This window comes from Lichenostomus cassidix, chromosome 9 (assembly GCF_008360975.1).
Source record: "Lichenostomus cassidix isolate B80296 chromosome 9, HeHo_3.0, whole genome shotgun sequence".
Lineage (NCBI taxonomy): Eukaryota > Metazoa > Chordata > Aves > Passeriformes > Meliphagidae > Lichenostomus > Lichenostomus cassidix.
Window position 1 is genome coordinate 10,303,275 of NC_139490.1, and position 13,673 is coordinate 10,316,947.

At 42.4% G+C, this 13,673-nt stretch overlaps 1 long non-coding RNA gene across 2 annotated transcripts in view; it reads left to right on the forward strand.

Moving 5' to 3' along the window:
• Nucleotides 1–13,673, forward strand: part of LOC146433253 (uncharacterized) — a 57,258-nt gene that overhangs the window by 42,760 nt on the left and 825 nt on the right. The window contains exons 8-12 of one of the 2 annotated variants that reach the window (XR_014854026.1): nucleotides 1,838–1,989; nucleotides 6,242–6,335; nucleotides 7,450–7,599; nucleotides 11,032–13,465; nucleotides 13,554–13,608. This is a non-coding gene — a long non-coding RNA (uncharacterized LOC146433253). Of the gene's footprint in view, nucleotides 1–1,837; nucleotides 1,990–6,241; nucleotides 6,336–7,449; nucleotides 7,600–11,031; nucleotides 13,609–13,673 lie in introns of both variants that reach the window. The other variant, XR_014854025.1, reaches the window with a different exon arrangement.

Below are 13,673 nucleotides of genomic sequence, written 5' to 3' on the forward strand. Positions count from 1 at the left end.
AATAGAGAAGTGTAAATAAAATAATGCTTCTCAGCCTTGAAAATGGAAGAAGCATTTTGACAGGGGCTCATAAAATCATGAATGATATGGAAGAGGTGAATGGGAATTGACCATTCCTTTCTCCTTGCAACATAAGAACTAAGGGTGCTAAAGAAACTGGATGGATAGAGGCATTGAATAAAAGGAGTACTTTTTCATTATTTTATTGTGGAAGTGATGACAGATACTGGAAATAGCAAAATAAAACAAATTTAAGAGAAGATCAGATGAGATTCTGTAAGATCCATTCACCAGAGACTACTAAACACAATGGCCTGTCAGCTTGGAGTTTGCTTCAAGTCCCTAAATTGCCAATGGCCAGAAGCTGGAACTGTGACCATTCTGTGCATGGCCTGTGTTGTGTGTCTGTTAAGTATCTGCTTTTGGACAGTGTTGCAGGTGAACTGCTGGGCTAGATAAAGTTTGGCTTTACCTGCACCACCACGTTTCTATCCCAATTCTACTGAGGTTGGACCTGCTTAGCTCCAAAATTTGTTTCCTGCTTTGTGTCATCCTGCAGGTCACTTGGAAATATTCCTTTTCTTTCTGTAGGATTGTGTGAGCTTTTAGCCCAACTGCCAATACTCAGCTTTTCCTGCTTGATGTGCAAGTTTCTGCATCCTGACTCGATAGATCTCTTTTTATATTTGGAGATCAGCACTGTGTGTTTTCTTTTCAAAATCACAATATTTCAGCCAGATTCACAAAATCAGGTGATTTATAAGCCCTGAGTTAACAATGTGTGTAAACAGAGGACTAACTTTAAGCATATGCTTAAGTTCTGTGCATCTCAACCACATGCTTAAGTGCTTTGCCAGATAAAAATAGAAGCATGATTTAACAGTAAGCCTGACTTTCCATTGTGCTATTTTAGTTTTATGCTGATTTAACTCCAGCTAACTCAGCCAGGGTGCAGGACTTGGTTTGGAGAAGAGAGCTTTGGTCTGAAAACAAGTTATTCCAAACTGTAGAGCTGGAAGAAGTTCTCTAGGACCAAAGATTTACAAGAAAGGGTGTGAGGGCAGAGTGTTAGGCTGCTTCTTCTGGATTTATGGTATGAGTTTGAGTTTCATGCTGGAATTGCACAACACCCAGATAAAAGTGGGTGTCTGGCCATGCTGACTAAGTTAAAAACATCCAGATGTGAATGTTTTGGCTATGGAAACTTTTGCACTTTAAATGTGCTAGCCCAATTTTCTTTGGAGAATATTTGAATTTCTCTCTCTGCTAAGATTTCTTTTTCAGCATAATTTAAAATTTTCAGCGATGTAGAGGTTTGCCTGTAATCCAATAGGTAGATCTACCCCTTGAAAGCTAATCACAGACAATTTCAACTGGATTTGCCTAAAATATAAACAGATATTAGGGGAGAAAAAGTACTGCTTCTGTTTTGAACTGAATTGGAAAATCAAGGAACCTCAGCAGTGCTTGAGAAAGGAACAGCAGAATATTGTAAATATTATGCTAGAAGGGTGAGATGCTGCACCCACCCAGGTTTGATAGCAGTCCAAAGGCATGGAAATGAGTCAGGAGACTGGATTCTTTAATTTCTAATGTTGCAAGCTCTTAAATCAAAGAATCAGCAGCCTGATTTTGTTTGTATTACAGTTACCCAGCAGTTTGAAAACGAGACATCAGACTCTTCATAAAATAATCTAGATTTATATCGATTGCTTTCAGCTTGTGTGAATAGCTGCCCTACAATTTGAAATGCTACTGACTTGTAATTATTGAGGTCTCATATTTTTGAGTCATGTTATTGAATGTATTTATTTGTTCTGAACTGATTATTCAATAGGGGAAAGGAGAAGGTATGAGAAATCCCTCAAATCATTTGAAGGAAAGATGGTCCTGCTTCACTGAAACCCTTGGTCTACAGATGTCCCCTAGGAGATCTTTAGTGAACATCAGACAAAGAATGGCAGTAGCAGTTTCATTGCACTCTGTCAGGTAAGGGAAATGAGGGATCAGGACAGCAGGTAGAAACCCATAGGTACCTAAAGGATGATGTCCTGTTTTGAACCTGAGTTACTGAACTGCCTCATGCAAAATTTCTGGTGTTTTATGATAGAAAGACTAACTGAGACAGAGTCCTTGTCAACCTCACAGTCATATGACAATGACCAAAAGTTGTGTCAAAAAAGAAACCCTATAAGAATTGACAGGGAACATAGAGTAATGCTATACAAGTGACTGTTTTGGGGGTTTTTTTTTAATTTTTTGCCTCTAGCTCTAATGTAGCCTGCAAAGCTGATGACTAAATTTTGTGTGTTCTTCTAGACTAAAAATATGTGTTCTTTTACAAAAACTAAAGGAATTTCTATATCTTGGAGTTTCATGAGCAGCTTACCCCCTCACATTTGCATTGAAGTCTTTCAGGACTGCTAAGATTAGTTTCCGTTTTTGGCTGGGCAAACTAATACCAGATTGTGTAGGCAGCTGTGGATTGATGTGAGTGAAACATCAAAACTCATCAACATCTGCAGATATTTTCTTGACAGCGCTAGAAAATGGCAAGGCTGGAGCCACATGGTGCTGGAATAAATGTTTTTTTCCAGCACATATGGGAAGGGAAGTGTTGAGTCTAGAAGTAGGAAGAGTCACCTGCATGAAGATATGTGGCAGCCTTTTCTTTCCATCCCAACAGAGGAATGCTGAAATAGCATCTTTCATTGTGATAATAAAGCCAGACTAGTTTTGAAATGAGTGTCTGCTGTCTTCTGCAAATAAGATTGCAGCAGATGGTTTCATTGCTCCCCAGTCCCAATCAGAAATATGAATTCTTCTTAAAACACTGAGGAAAATATTATGAAAAAGCAGTGCAGACCTTGTGTGCAGGTGCGAAGTGGGTGTTGAAAGACCATAGCTAAAAGCAGAGGTGTATGACTTGCCTTTAATGGGTGCCTTATCTGGAGAAATTACATAAACTTCAGGGCTTATCTTGCAGTTCTGTGCACAAATAGGTGTAGGTGCTCTGTCTGAACATAGCAAAGACCAGCCTTGGACACAGAAACAGAGCAAGTCTTGCTCTCTGGGACCCCGAGTTGGGTTTTAGGTACATGGAGTTCCAGTCCTCATTGCATTATAAAATTTTTCCATGTCTTTCTGCCAGTTGTGACAATTTATGGGCAGGTACTTATGCACAGTACTATAAGCTAAAATATTTGTGTATCTGAGTATATACAGGGAGATGTGCTCTCCCAGTCTTGCAGAGAAGCAGTGGAAGGATTCCTGAGTGCAGTTATGCCAGCCATAGGAAAGTGTTCTCCTGGAAACAGCAAACAAACAGTGGGTTGTCCCCTCCTGCTGCAGCACATCCCCAAGTCCTGGTGCAAGGAGCTGCTTTCCATGCAGACAGTTACATCTCCTAAAACATTTACATGCAGATGCACATGCTCTCTCTGTTTTTTTTGCCCTTGAGCATAAAACACAAATCTCTTTCAGGTGTGAAATCTCCCTACCCCCACAGCTGGTTTGCTGTGTACCTCTCCAGGAGCAATATGGGTGCACAGATAATGGCTTCTTTCACAATGTAGTTGTCCAGTTCCAATTCACTGTTCCTTTTCCCTTGTACTGAATTGCTTGCTAATGCCAGTGTAACCTCTGCTTCCCTCCCTCTCCATCCTCAATGTAAATCGACTTGCTGCAACCTGCTACTCTCCAGAAATTACAAAGCCTAGGAAGATAATTTGTTGCTGGTGCTGATAGCATCTGTTTATTCTAATGCACCAGTCGGGCTGTGCTCGCCTGCACACGGGGAGAAAATGACCTTCAGTAGAATCAAAACTTAATTCTGGACAGCATCTCCCTCGGCAGCTGGCTGCTGGGAGTCTGGAGCACATGTTTGCAGGGAGGCAGCAGCCAAACCAGTGCAGAGAGGGGCTGCCACCAGGGAGGCAGAAGGTAACCTATAGCTTTTTAGAGTGTGAGAAAATATTAGAAAACTCATAGTAGATTTGTGGCCTGAAAAAATGCTGTGCACCAGATCATTTTTAGGGTGCTAGGATTCCTTGTTTTCATAAGCGTGAAAACTGCTTCTGCTACTTTGCACACCAGTGCCCAATTAGAGTTCAATGCTGGCACCTCAAGGAAGGTCTGATTAGGACATTCTCACTTGGAAAATCAGATAAATAAAGAAGATAATAGAGTTTAAACTGAATAATCCATAGGAGTTCAATTGGCTGACTGGTTGAGATAAAATTGATAATAGTGGCACAAAAAGAACCTTCTTTGTATCTTATGAATAAACAGAAGATGAATGTTTTCTCTGGATAATGGAATAATTTTCACTTCACTGGTACTTGGGAGTATATTAATCAGGTTCTAAAGTTACATATGCAAATCTCACTGGGTTTTTCTAACTCCAAGTCCTGGAGGTACAAAGCTGAAGAGCTCCCTAGGTCTTTATTTTGATTCCTGATAAGAAACACTGGGGAGGTTCTAGAGGCTAAAGAAATCTAAATTTAGATCAATATATTAAATAGATTGCTATGATCATTAATAATTAACATTAATATTAATTCAAGGAAATTCAAGGATATTCAAGGAATACATAAGGAATGACACAGTAAAGCAATGTGTCAAATGAAGAGATATCTAGTACTGTTTTTTGGAAATTAAAAATGGTCAGCTTCAGTTGGATTTAAAACAAAAAAATCTATCTAGTTGATTATTGCACTAATGTTGATGTAAGACTTTCCTGTATGCCTTAAGCTTGCTCCCACACATGTTCTTTCATAAACTCAATAGTATAGCATCAAATAGGAAACAGCAAATGGATTCCAACTGTTTCAGTTACAGATTTCAAAGTGGAATTTGTAAATGGGTTTAAAGTGTAAACACATCCAATAGTTGTATTCCTAGTGGGATCCATTTGTTGCACTGAATTGTTTACTGGTGTGGTAGTGACTGTAAGAAGGGGTGAACTCCACTCTGGTGGTGTCAGCAGATGACAGAAGGACCAGTTTAGCATGGTTTGGATGCTTTGATAGAAGGGAAATAGCAAATAAGTTTTCTTTTCAGGATCCTACAGGTAAAGGAAATTAAAAATCTGAGATCTATGTACCAGATGGAATAGACTGGGCTGAGAAACAGGAATCTGGAAAATGATTGAGGGCTTGAATGCATAAATTGGCTGAATGTCATCTCTCACTCCAGTGCTGTGGCCAGAGGGTCTAAAACAATCCTTGGATCCTTTCTAATGCCTGCTTGATATTCCCTGTCTCTATACTCAGGGATTGCTTTACTGCTGTGTTTGGCATTAGTGCAACTCTTTGGGAACACTCCATCCAGCTGTGGTACCCACAATTAAAGAAGGATGTTGAAAACCTGGCAATCTTTCAGAGAGGAGCCACAAGAATGACTGGAGGATTGGCAAATGCCTTACAGTGCAGTCCATCTCCTTAGCTTACCAAACAAGTCAAGAGAAGTCTGATTTTCAAGTATGCTATATAAGGAAGAGAAATTAATGAACAGAAGCTCCTTTGGGCAGTAGTATAATAAGAATTAATAGTTTGAAGTTGGATGAGTTCATACAGCATATAAGTCTTCAACATTTAAGAACAGAAACCATTCTTGGAGCAAAAGTCAGGGCTATGCTTTATTCCAGCATTTACAGTAGAGATTGGATGCTTTTCCCATCAGTTACACTCAGGTTCATGCACGATATTCCTTCAGAGCAGCCTTGTTTCAGAAGCCAAACTTTACTGACCATGGCTGCCCTCTGGCTCTGTTAATTTATAGTTCAGGGTTCTCACTCCAAATTGTTTGTGATCTAGAGACACAAAATCCTTCAAGATACTAATTCTGCTGTCTGATTCTAAACTCCAGTCTTCAGTTTTACTGCAGGATTGGATAGTAAAAGCAAGAATTTGTGGAAGAATTAGTGTGTGAGATTTTGTTTGACCATATGAAAAGCTTATGGACTAAAGTCAATTTTAAAACCATTTCTCCATGTTTACAATCCCCATATCTGCACACAGCCATTGTCAGGGGGCAGCGTAGGAGGTTTTGAATCAACAGTTAGAGTCAGGCTCCTTTCTTCAATGGATGTTGCAAGTTTTGGGTTTTTTGTAAAATAAATATATTGCATAATCAGATTGATGAAAGCCCTGTTTGTATATGGGTCAGAATAAAGTGATGAATTCACTTGTGATTTCCAGACTTTTAAAAACCAATACCTTTCATCCTTGTATTTCTCTAGGTTTCCAGAAAAACAGATGAATGGCTGTGTGTGTTCTCTGGGATAAAGTGTCTGTCAGGAACCCTAAATTCTCCCCAGAAAGATGTCATGCATGGTAAATATTATCTCTTCACCCAAACTCTCTTTGCATGTCAGCCCTTCAGCTCCAAACTGTTCCATTTGTGTGCAGAGAGCAAAGGGTGAATCACTGTCTTAATTAAGGTCAGTGTGTGATACCTTTGCTATTCTTCCAGCTATTCTCGGCTGGTGAATAAAGAGTTAAAAATAGGACATAGACTGTCCTCTTCTGTAGTCTTTACTGCTAGCCCAGAGTGTTTACAGAACCTTTCTCAGTGATAGTGTGTTTTGATTAATATTCACATTTCTATCCAGATCTTCCTTTAAAAGGCTGAGTTGAATGCAGACCACAAGATCAATTGAATTGTGTTTGCCAGTACATCATTAGCAAGTCAGGCCATCGGTCACACTGCAAGCTTTTTCAGCCTAACTCTGAGTTGATTGATCTTCATATTTTTAGTGCCCCTTGATAGGTTTATTTTTGTGTAAAGCACATCAGTAGAAATATCTCAAATCAAATCCATTTCTGAGACTACAGCTAGAACAGTAGTTGAAAGTCAGGGTCAGGAACTTAAAAGAGAGGAGAGAGGAAAGAGGGAAGTGGGTTCTACATCAGTGCAGCATTTTCTCCCAATAACTTGTATGAGCTTCATTGCAGGCCCCAAGGGGAAGAATTTTCTGCTTGGGCTACAGAAGGAAGTGTTGAAGTGTTGGGAGAGGCAGGGTGAGAAAGCAGCTATGTTGTTCTTAGAAAAGCTTTACTGGCAAACTAGCACAATAATTTTGCAAAAGAAAAAAAGTCTTCCCAAAGAACAAGAATTTTGCTGACAAGGTGTTAAGAGATGAAATATCTGCTTTTATTTCATTCTGTTCTCTAAAGGGATTTAGCATTTTGCTGTGTAGCTCTTTCATACCAAACTAACTTTCAAAGTAAATCCAGTTCCTCTGCCAACACACTTTTTAAAGGTGCAACACAGTTCTACTTTCAGAACTTCATCTTTGAAATTTGTTGAATTTGTTGGTGTTTTTATGGGCTACAGTGAGAGTGACTGCTTGGGGTTCTGTAAAAATAGTGGTAACATGGTTGAATCCTGCAGGAGTCAAACATGGACAGATGTTTCTAACATCAGGTTGTGTGTGATTTCCTCCAGGCTCAGAACAGAGATCTCATAAAGGCTCCTTAATGCTGCTTGGAGGCTGAGCTCTGCCCTCATCCCTCCATCCCAGAGGCACAGTCAGTGGGCAGTGCTGGGGTCCACTTACTCTCCCTTCCAGTGCTCCAACTGGCACCAGGTTGTAAGGTATGTTATGGCAGTGATAAAAACCAGCATTATAACATTGCCTAAGTCCTTGGATTCAGCTTGTTGGTGGGGCCTTTCAGTAGGTGTGTAATGAGGACAGAAAATTATTTTGACCCATATTCCTCCTGGATTGTCTGTCACCATTCAGAGGCTGTCCTGCAGATGTGAGTATCTCTTCCACAGAATGGGTGAAAAGAGTGAAGGAAAAGGGTGGTTTTTGTGTTCAATTTGTATCAGCATTGAAATACTTTTAGCTATTCCCCCATCAAGGCATGATGAGGAGGGACACCTCACAAGGCGATGTAAGGGCTGAAATTTATGACCTGAATGCAAAACCTGCATTAGTTTCAACCTGCTTCTGGTAACATGTGTCTAATGCTAAATTATCTCTTTCATGTGGTTTTTATATTACACGCTAACCTCAGATTGCTTTCATGTGTTCAACTTTCATGAGTTCAAGAGTTTTGCAGGAAGAGCAGCGAAATGTGTTTTTGTCAATCTGTTTAGTTTTTGGGCCAAGCTGGGTTTCCACTGGGCAATTGGAACAGCAAGACTGCCTGGAGGAGCAGGAGTCAGCAGCCTGTGTGGTGCAGGCACGTATGAGTGCATGTGCATGGAAGTGACTGTGGAGAATCCCATTTGGGAAGAACTGTAACGGTGCAGGTCAAAGGCTAGAACAACCCAGTGACAAGCAGACCAGGATGGGCTGGGAAATAAAACTACAGAGTCCTTATTTCCCTGAGCATCCATGTTTCTAGAGATGTAGATATGAGTGTATAAATGATAGACCTCTCAATGGTTCATGCTGAGCAATGCTGTGCCACAATAAGGGGCTGGACTGACAGCTCTGCTGGGCTCACTTCCTGCTGACCTGCCTGAATCTGATTTTTAAACTAAAACTAGTTTTAGATGCCTTGGGAAATATTTAGGATGAGTGGCTTCCACAGCTGGTTATTGAGATAGGGTTAGTACCAGCATGGCAAAAGTCAGAGGAACTTTGTGCTTGTCGTGATGTCATGTGGATTTCCTGCCTTTAAAGCCAAATATCCACAGCCCCTAACTCTACCCAGGCCCACGGAGTCTTCCAGAGACTTCCCATGGAAAGGATGAAGTGAGCAGTCCCTGGGGGTTGTATTAATGCCCATGGGGAGGCAGGAGCAAGCAGGCTGTGCTGTGGCAGGGCAGTGCAGGGGTTACAGCCCAGCTCGGGGAAGGAGTGGAGGCGTGCCAGCGTGCCAGGGATGCTTCTCCCAGCCTGCCCCTGGCCAAAGGCTGTCACTGTGATGGATGCCATAGCGTGGGCTGGCAGACAACACCTTCCTTAGGGGCTGTCTCTTTTCTTCTGCACAAAAAGAGCCCCAAGCCTCTCCACTTGCAGCACCTGCTTTGCTCCTCCACGCCACAAGTCCTCCCTGGAGTAAGAGGTGGGACAGCTCCTTCTGTCTCTTCCTGAGTGGGATGATCTCAGCATGAGTCACTTACAGCAGGATGTGGACCCTGTTTCTTTGAAAAGAGCACCCAACTAGCAGCTGCACAGATCAGCACGTCCCTGACACAGCTTCTGGAACAGGGCAGGGCACCTTCCAAACTGAAGCATTCAAGGGCAAGGCTTGAGCATGCTCTAATTTTGTGAATGGCTTTTGCCTGAGAGCAGGATGTAATGACCAGAAAAGGGTGGGGATACTGTAGATCCATTTCCCTTATTCTTGGTGTCCAGCTAGTACCCTCAAACTGCTCACTTCTGAGCCTACAGGGAAAGCCACAGGAGCAGTGAGCTCTCTGTTACAGATATTGGCTGTGACACAAAGGGAGATATTGGTTCATTGATCACTTCATGGTCTTGGTTCATTCCTCAGTAGGGCTTCTCAGCGGCTGAGGATTATTCCTGAAATGTTCATTTGAGTCCCAGCCTTTTTGCTCTGGGAATCTGCCTTGCTCCTGCTCGAGTCTTCTTTTCTGTTCTTCATTTTAAATGTATCTTAGGAGATTATCAAATATCTCCTAGACCAACACCTTCCTTTCCTCACAGAGAGGACTACCCTCCCCTTGAGTCACTGGAAAATGCTACTCCAAAGCCATTTGCTTGGGCTGAGTGACATGCTGGGCAGTTAATGAACCAGCACAGCTGTGTCCAAGCATCCCAGCAATGAACACAGGCTAAAATAGAAGCCACAAGCGGGAAACATGCAAACCCTTCCTGTGCCAGAGACGAAATCCAGGGAATGCTGGGCCGGATTTCTGGCTTTTCACGCCTCTCACTAAATAAATCCCAGTCTGCAGTCCACCCGTCCGCTCTGTCCGAGTTGGTGGCTCCTTAAAAGCTTTCTGGAGACATTTCCATTGGGGCATCTTCCAGTAACAATAGAAACCCTCACACAACACCTTTAAGGTAGACATATGTAATTAGGTTGGTTTTTGGGAAGGTTGGTTTGCTACAGGCAAATGACCCATCACAGAGTTTAAATGACCAGCTTGCCCAGTTTTTAACCTCACAAAGATTTTGTTACAGTTAATCCTTTCCTGATGGTCTCTGCACCCTGTTCCAAGTAACTTCAATGAAACATCTTAAGTCTATTTAAAAGAAAGGGTGGAGTACTTGTCCCTCTTATTCCAGCAAGGAAACTAATCCAGGCCAGTCAAAAGGTTTCAACTAATATTGGATGCTACTCGAAATATGAAGATATTTGGTTTGTTTAATGATCCAAATGTGGTGAGTGGAAGAAAGTTGTCTAGCTTTTAATCAACATTTTTGCAATGCTGGATGCAGAAGTGGGAGTAGTAGTTACTATGTAGCCAGTTCTCATAATTGTATTCCGAATTTTGCACTGTGCTGCAATTTTAAAAAAACAATGTTATCTAAGGAGTTCTCATAAAAAAACAAACCAAACAAACCCCTTCAAACAATCCAAAATGTGTTTCTAGCCCTTACACTTAGGTATAATATGACCCATGTACACCCCAAAGTAAAACAAATCAAACTCAGCAAATCTTATGGTTTCTGAGTCAAGCCCTGTACACTCATATTCCATTCTGCATTTGACTTTTTGTGGTGTTGGCATTTCTGCAGTTATAAGTCAAGGGCTGCCCTGAAGCAGTGATTTGATCTCCCTTGCCTGAGCTTGCCCCACAAAAGCTTATCGGTAATAAATATTATCCCAAGTGACTGTGGTGTAAGTAATGGCATTCCTTGCCCAAAGATCACCCCCCAAAAATCACTCTCTGTTCATGTTTGGAAAGAAATATTGAGAAGAAAGTTGCAAATGGCTCCTGCCTCTGCTAATAGTGTCAGATGCAGTTCACCTGGACACTCAGAACAAGACAGACTCAGCAGGACCCCCAGGAACTCTAGTTCCTGATGTCTGCCCCTGTTTTTCTGGTGAAGCCTATGTCTGAGGCTGTGCTCAAACCACCCTCTCCTCCCTTTTCTTTAAGGAAGTACATGGTGCCTTCCTCTCTTTTGGTGTGGCAGCCCAGGCCAGCTGTGCACAGATGTGCACCTCCCCAGCAGCAGCAATGCCACGCTTGGCCAGCAGACAGCAATACGGAGAGATGTGAAGGACATCAGAGCTGCATTTGGGGCCTCCATGGCTTAGATCCCTGCTTTCACCATCACCATCACTCCTGCATTGTCTTGGAGAGGTTTCCACAGAGTGCTGTGGGATAAGCCCAGGCACTCCCTCCTTCACTGCCCACGGGAGGTGAGTGTCACTGGTGATCCTAGGAGGAAAGAATGAGTCTCCTTTTTTAGTACTCCTTCCTTCTTCCTTCTTTTGTTTGCAAATATAAGTGGTAGAGGGTGGGAGGATTTCGAAATACACTGCTTCATCTGTATTTTTAATTAAGTGCTTTTCATTTTAGGCTTTGCTGTAAAATATGATAGATTTCTTCAATAATATAATTACACTGGGGAAAAAAGCTTCATCCGAGTTGCATAAGACTTGCTTTATCCAGGCATGTGGTTTTATAAGAGCTTAAATGTGATTATCTAGGAAAAACCACAAGCTTTTGTTTAGTGATAAGAAGGGTCAAAAAAAATTAAAGGAAACACAAGCCATAAACCCCTCTCTGACGGCTGTTTTGTTCCACCACAGCACACTAGTGATTCTCCCTGGAATCAGCATGTGGTTCTCTTATCTTGTGGCGGGGAGATAGACAGTCCGTGGGGAAAGCAGCAAACTGCCTGAGCCTTTGAGTCAGGGAATGGAAAACACAGTATGATTCTCAGAGTTCCTGTCCCTAATCCATCCTTAAATGTTCCCATAGTTCTGTGCAGTTTGAATTCCCTTAATTATGTGATGGATTTACAGTTTAACATTTCAGATATAATTACCTCTTATTATTGAAAACAAAGGAGACACGTGCCAGTCTGAAAGAGTAAAGACATAGCCCCGGGAAAGGGATTAGTTCATCTTGTCTTTTTCCCTCACACATGCACATACAGATATTTCTGCACAAGTCTCTCTATACCTACTTGTCAGTGCATTCATTGTTCCTTGGCTTCTAGGGCTGCTCTTCCTTCATGCCTCTGGGAAGTGGTTGAAAAGTCCTTTGATTTATTAAGTTCATGGTCATCATCACAGGCTCGAGTACCAAAAGTGGTCCAGCTATTTGAACCTTGGTATATGTGGCAGGACTAAAATAAGCTGTTTAACACTGCTTCCCAGGGTTTGGAGAACTGGAAACCTACTGGGCATCAGACAAGAGTACCAGGGCACTCAGCAAAATTACTGTAACTGGTTCAAAGAGTGTAAAGTTCTTCACATGAATGATGGCTGTGCAAGAAACTAAAATTCGTTTGTTAAATCCTCTCTTTGGAGTCCTTTTTGCATTTAGGACAGGAAATGTGTCTGCAGGATCATCCATACCTTGCTTATTTTCTCACTGGAAATATCTTGAGTTACTACTGGGACCTGGCTGTTGAAGGAATTGACTGCAAATGAAAGGTTTGACTCCAGATTTCTATTTGTATTTAGACACTTTTATGAAAACTATTCACTTACCACTATCCAGTCAAACTATTTAAGTCCACTCCCTAACATAAACATGATGATTGATCCCTTTGCTACAGATGGACATCACTAAGATTGGACCACAAGTAATGAAAATGAATTTTAAAAAAAATAAATGAAAGGCACCTTTTAAGGTAAGCAGTGCTGGTACAGCTGAGAAATACTGAGACAAAGGGCAGTGAAGTGCATTCATGTGTCTGTGTGTGGAGACTCATAGTCAGCCTTGGAGAATGACACTGAAGAATTATCCCCATTACAGCAGGGTGGTGCCATTCCTCATATCAGCCTCATTCATCTCCCTGTGCCCCGTGCCAGGAATAAAAGATTGTGATGATCAGTGACACACAAACAGCTACCTGATGGCCCTGTTGTGTACACACCGGGGATGTTGCCCTGGAGACCAGGCGGCAGCAAGGGCAGCATTCCAGTTTTCATCCAGATGCTGAGAGTTCCTTGGAGAAGCCCATCCAGCAGGCAGGTTAACTGGGGGCTTCATCAGCACTGGCCCTCCTTGCTGTGTGGCTTCTTGCTGCCTCTGCAGAGTTGCCAGAGGGGAACAAAACAGTCACCAAAACAGCCCAGGAGCAGAGGAGAGCTGGGCTTTGGGCACTGTTTTTTCCTTGCAGCCACATGTGGCTGTGAAAGTCATCCAGGAGTGAGGCCACTAAATCCTCGTGGGAGTCTAGACCTCTCCTGCGTGTTTGCAGCCCTCTGCCCTGCTTACCGAGGTGGTGTCAGAGGGCTGCCTTGGCTCAGCACGAGGTCCTCCAGCAGGGATTAATCCCGCTGAATGTGGACACGGCAACGCCCACACCTGAGCTGTCTAGACACCCCTTCTAACAAGTGAAAAGCAAGAGGTGTGGCTAGGGGCTGACTCACTTCAACCTGACAGCCCAAAACAAGCCTGGCTTAATCTCCCCTAAAAATATGCCTGTGTTTTTCCAGCAGCTGTGACAGGAGCCCAGAGTGCTCAGGTTGGATGGAGATCCTGCACTGTAAGGCAAGCTGAATCCCTCTGCCTGTTTTTGTGTTGGCTGTGGCCATGTAAAGCATCAACAGATGAAA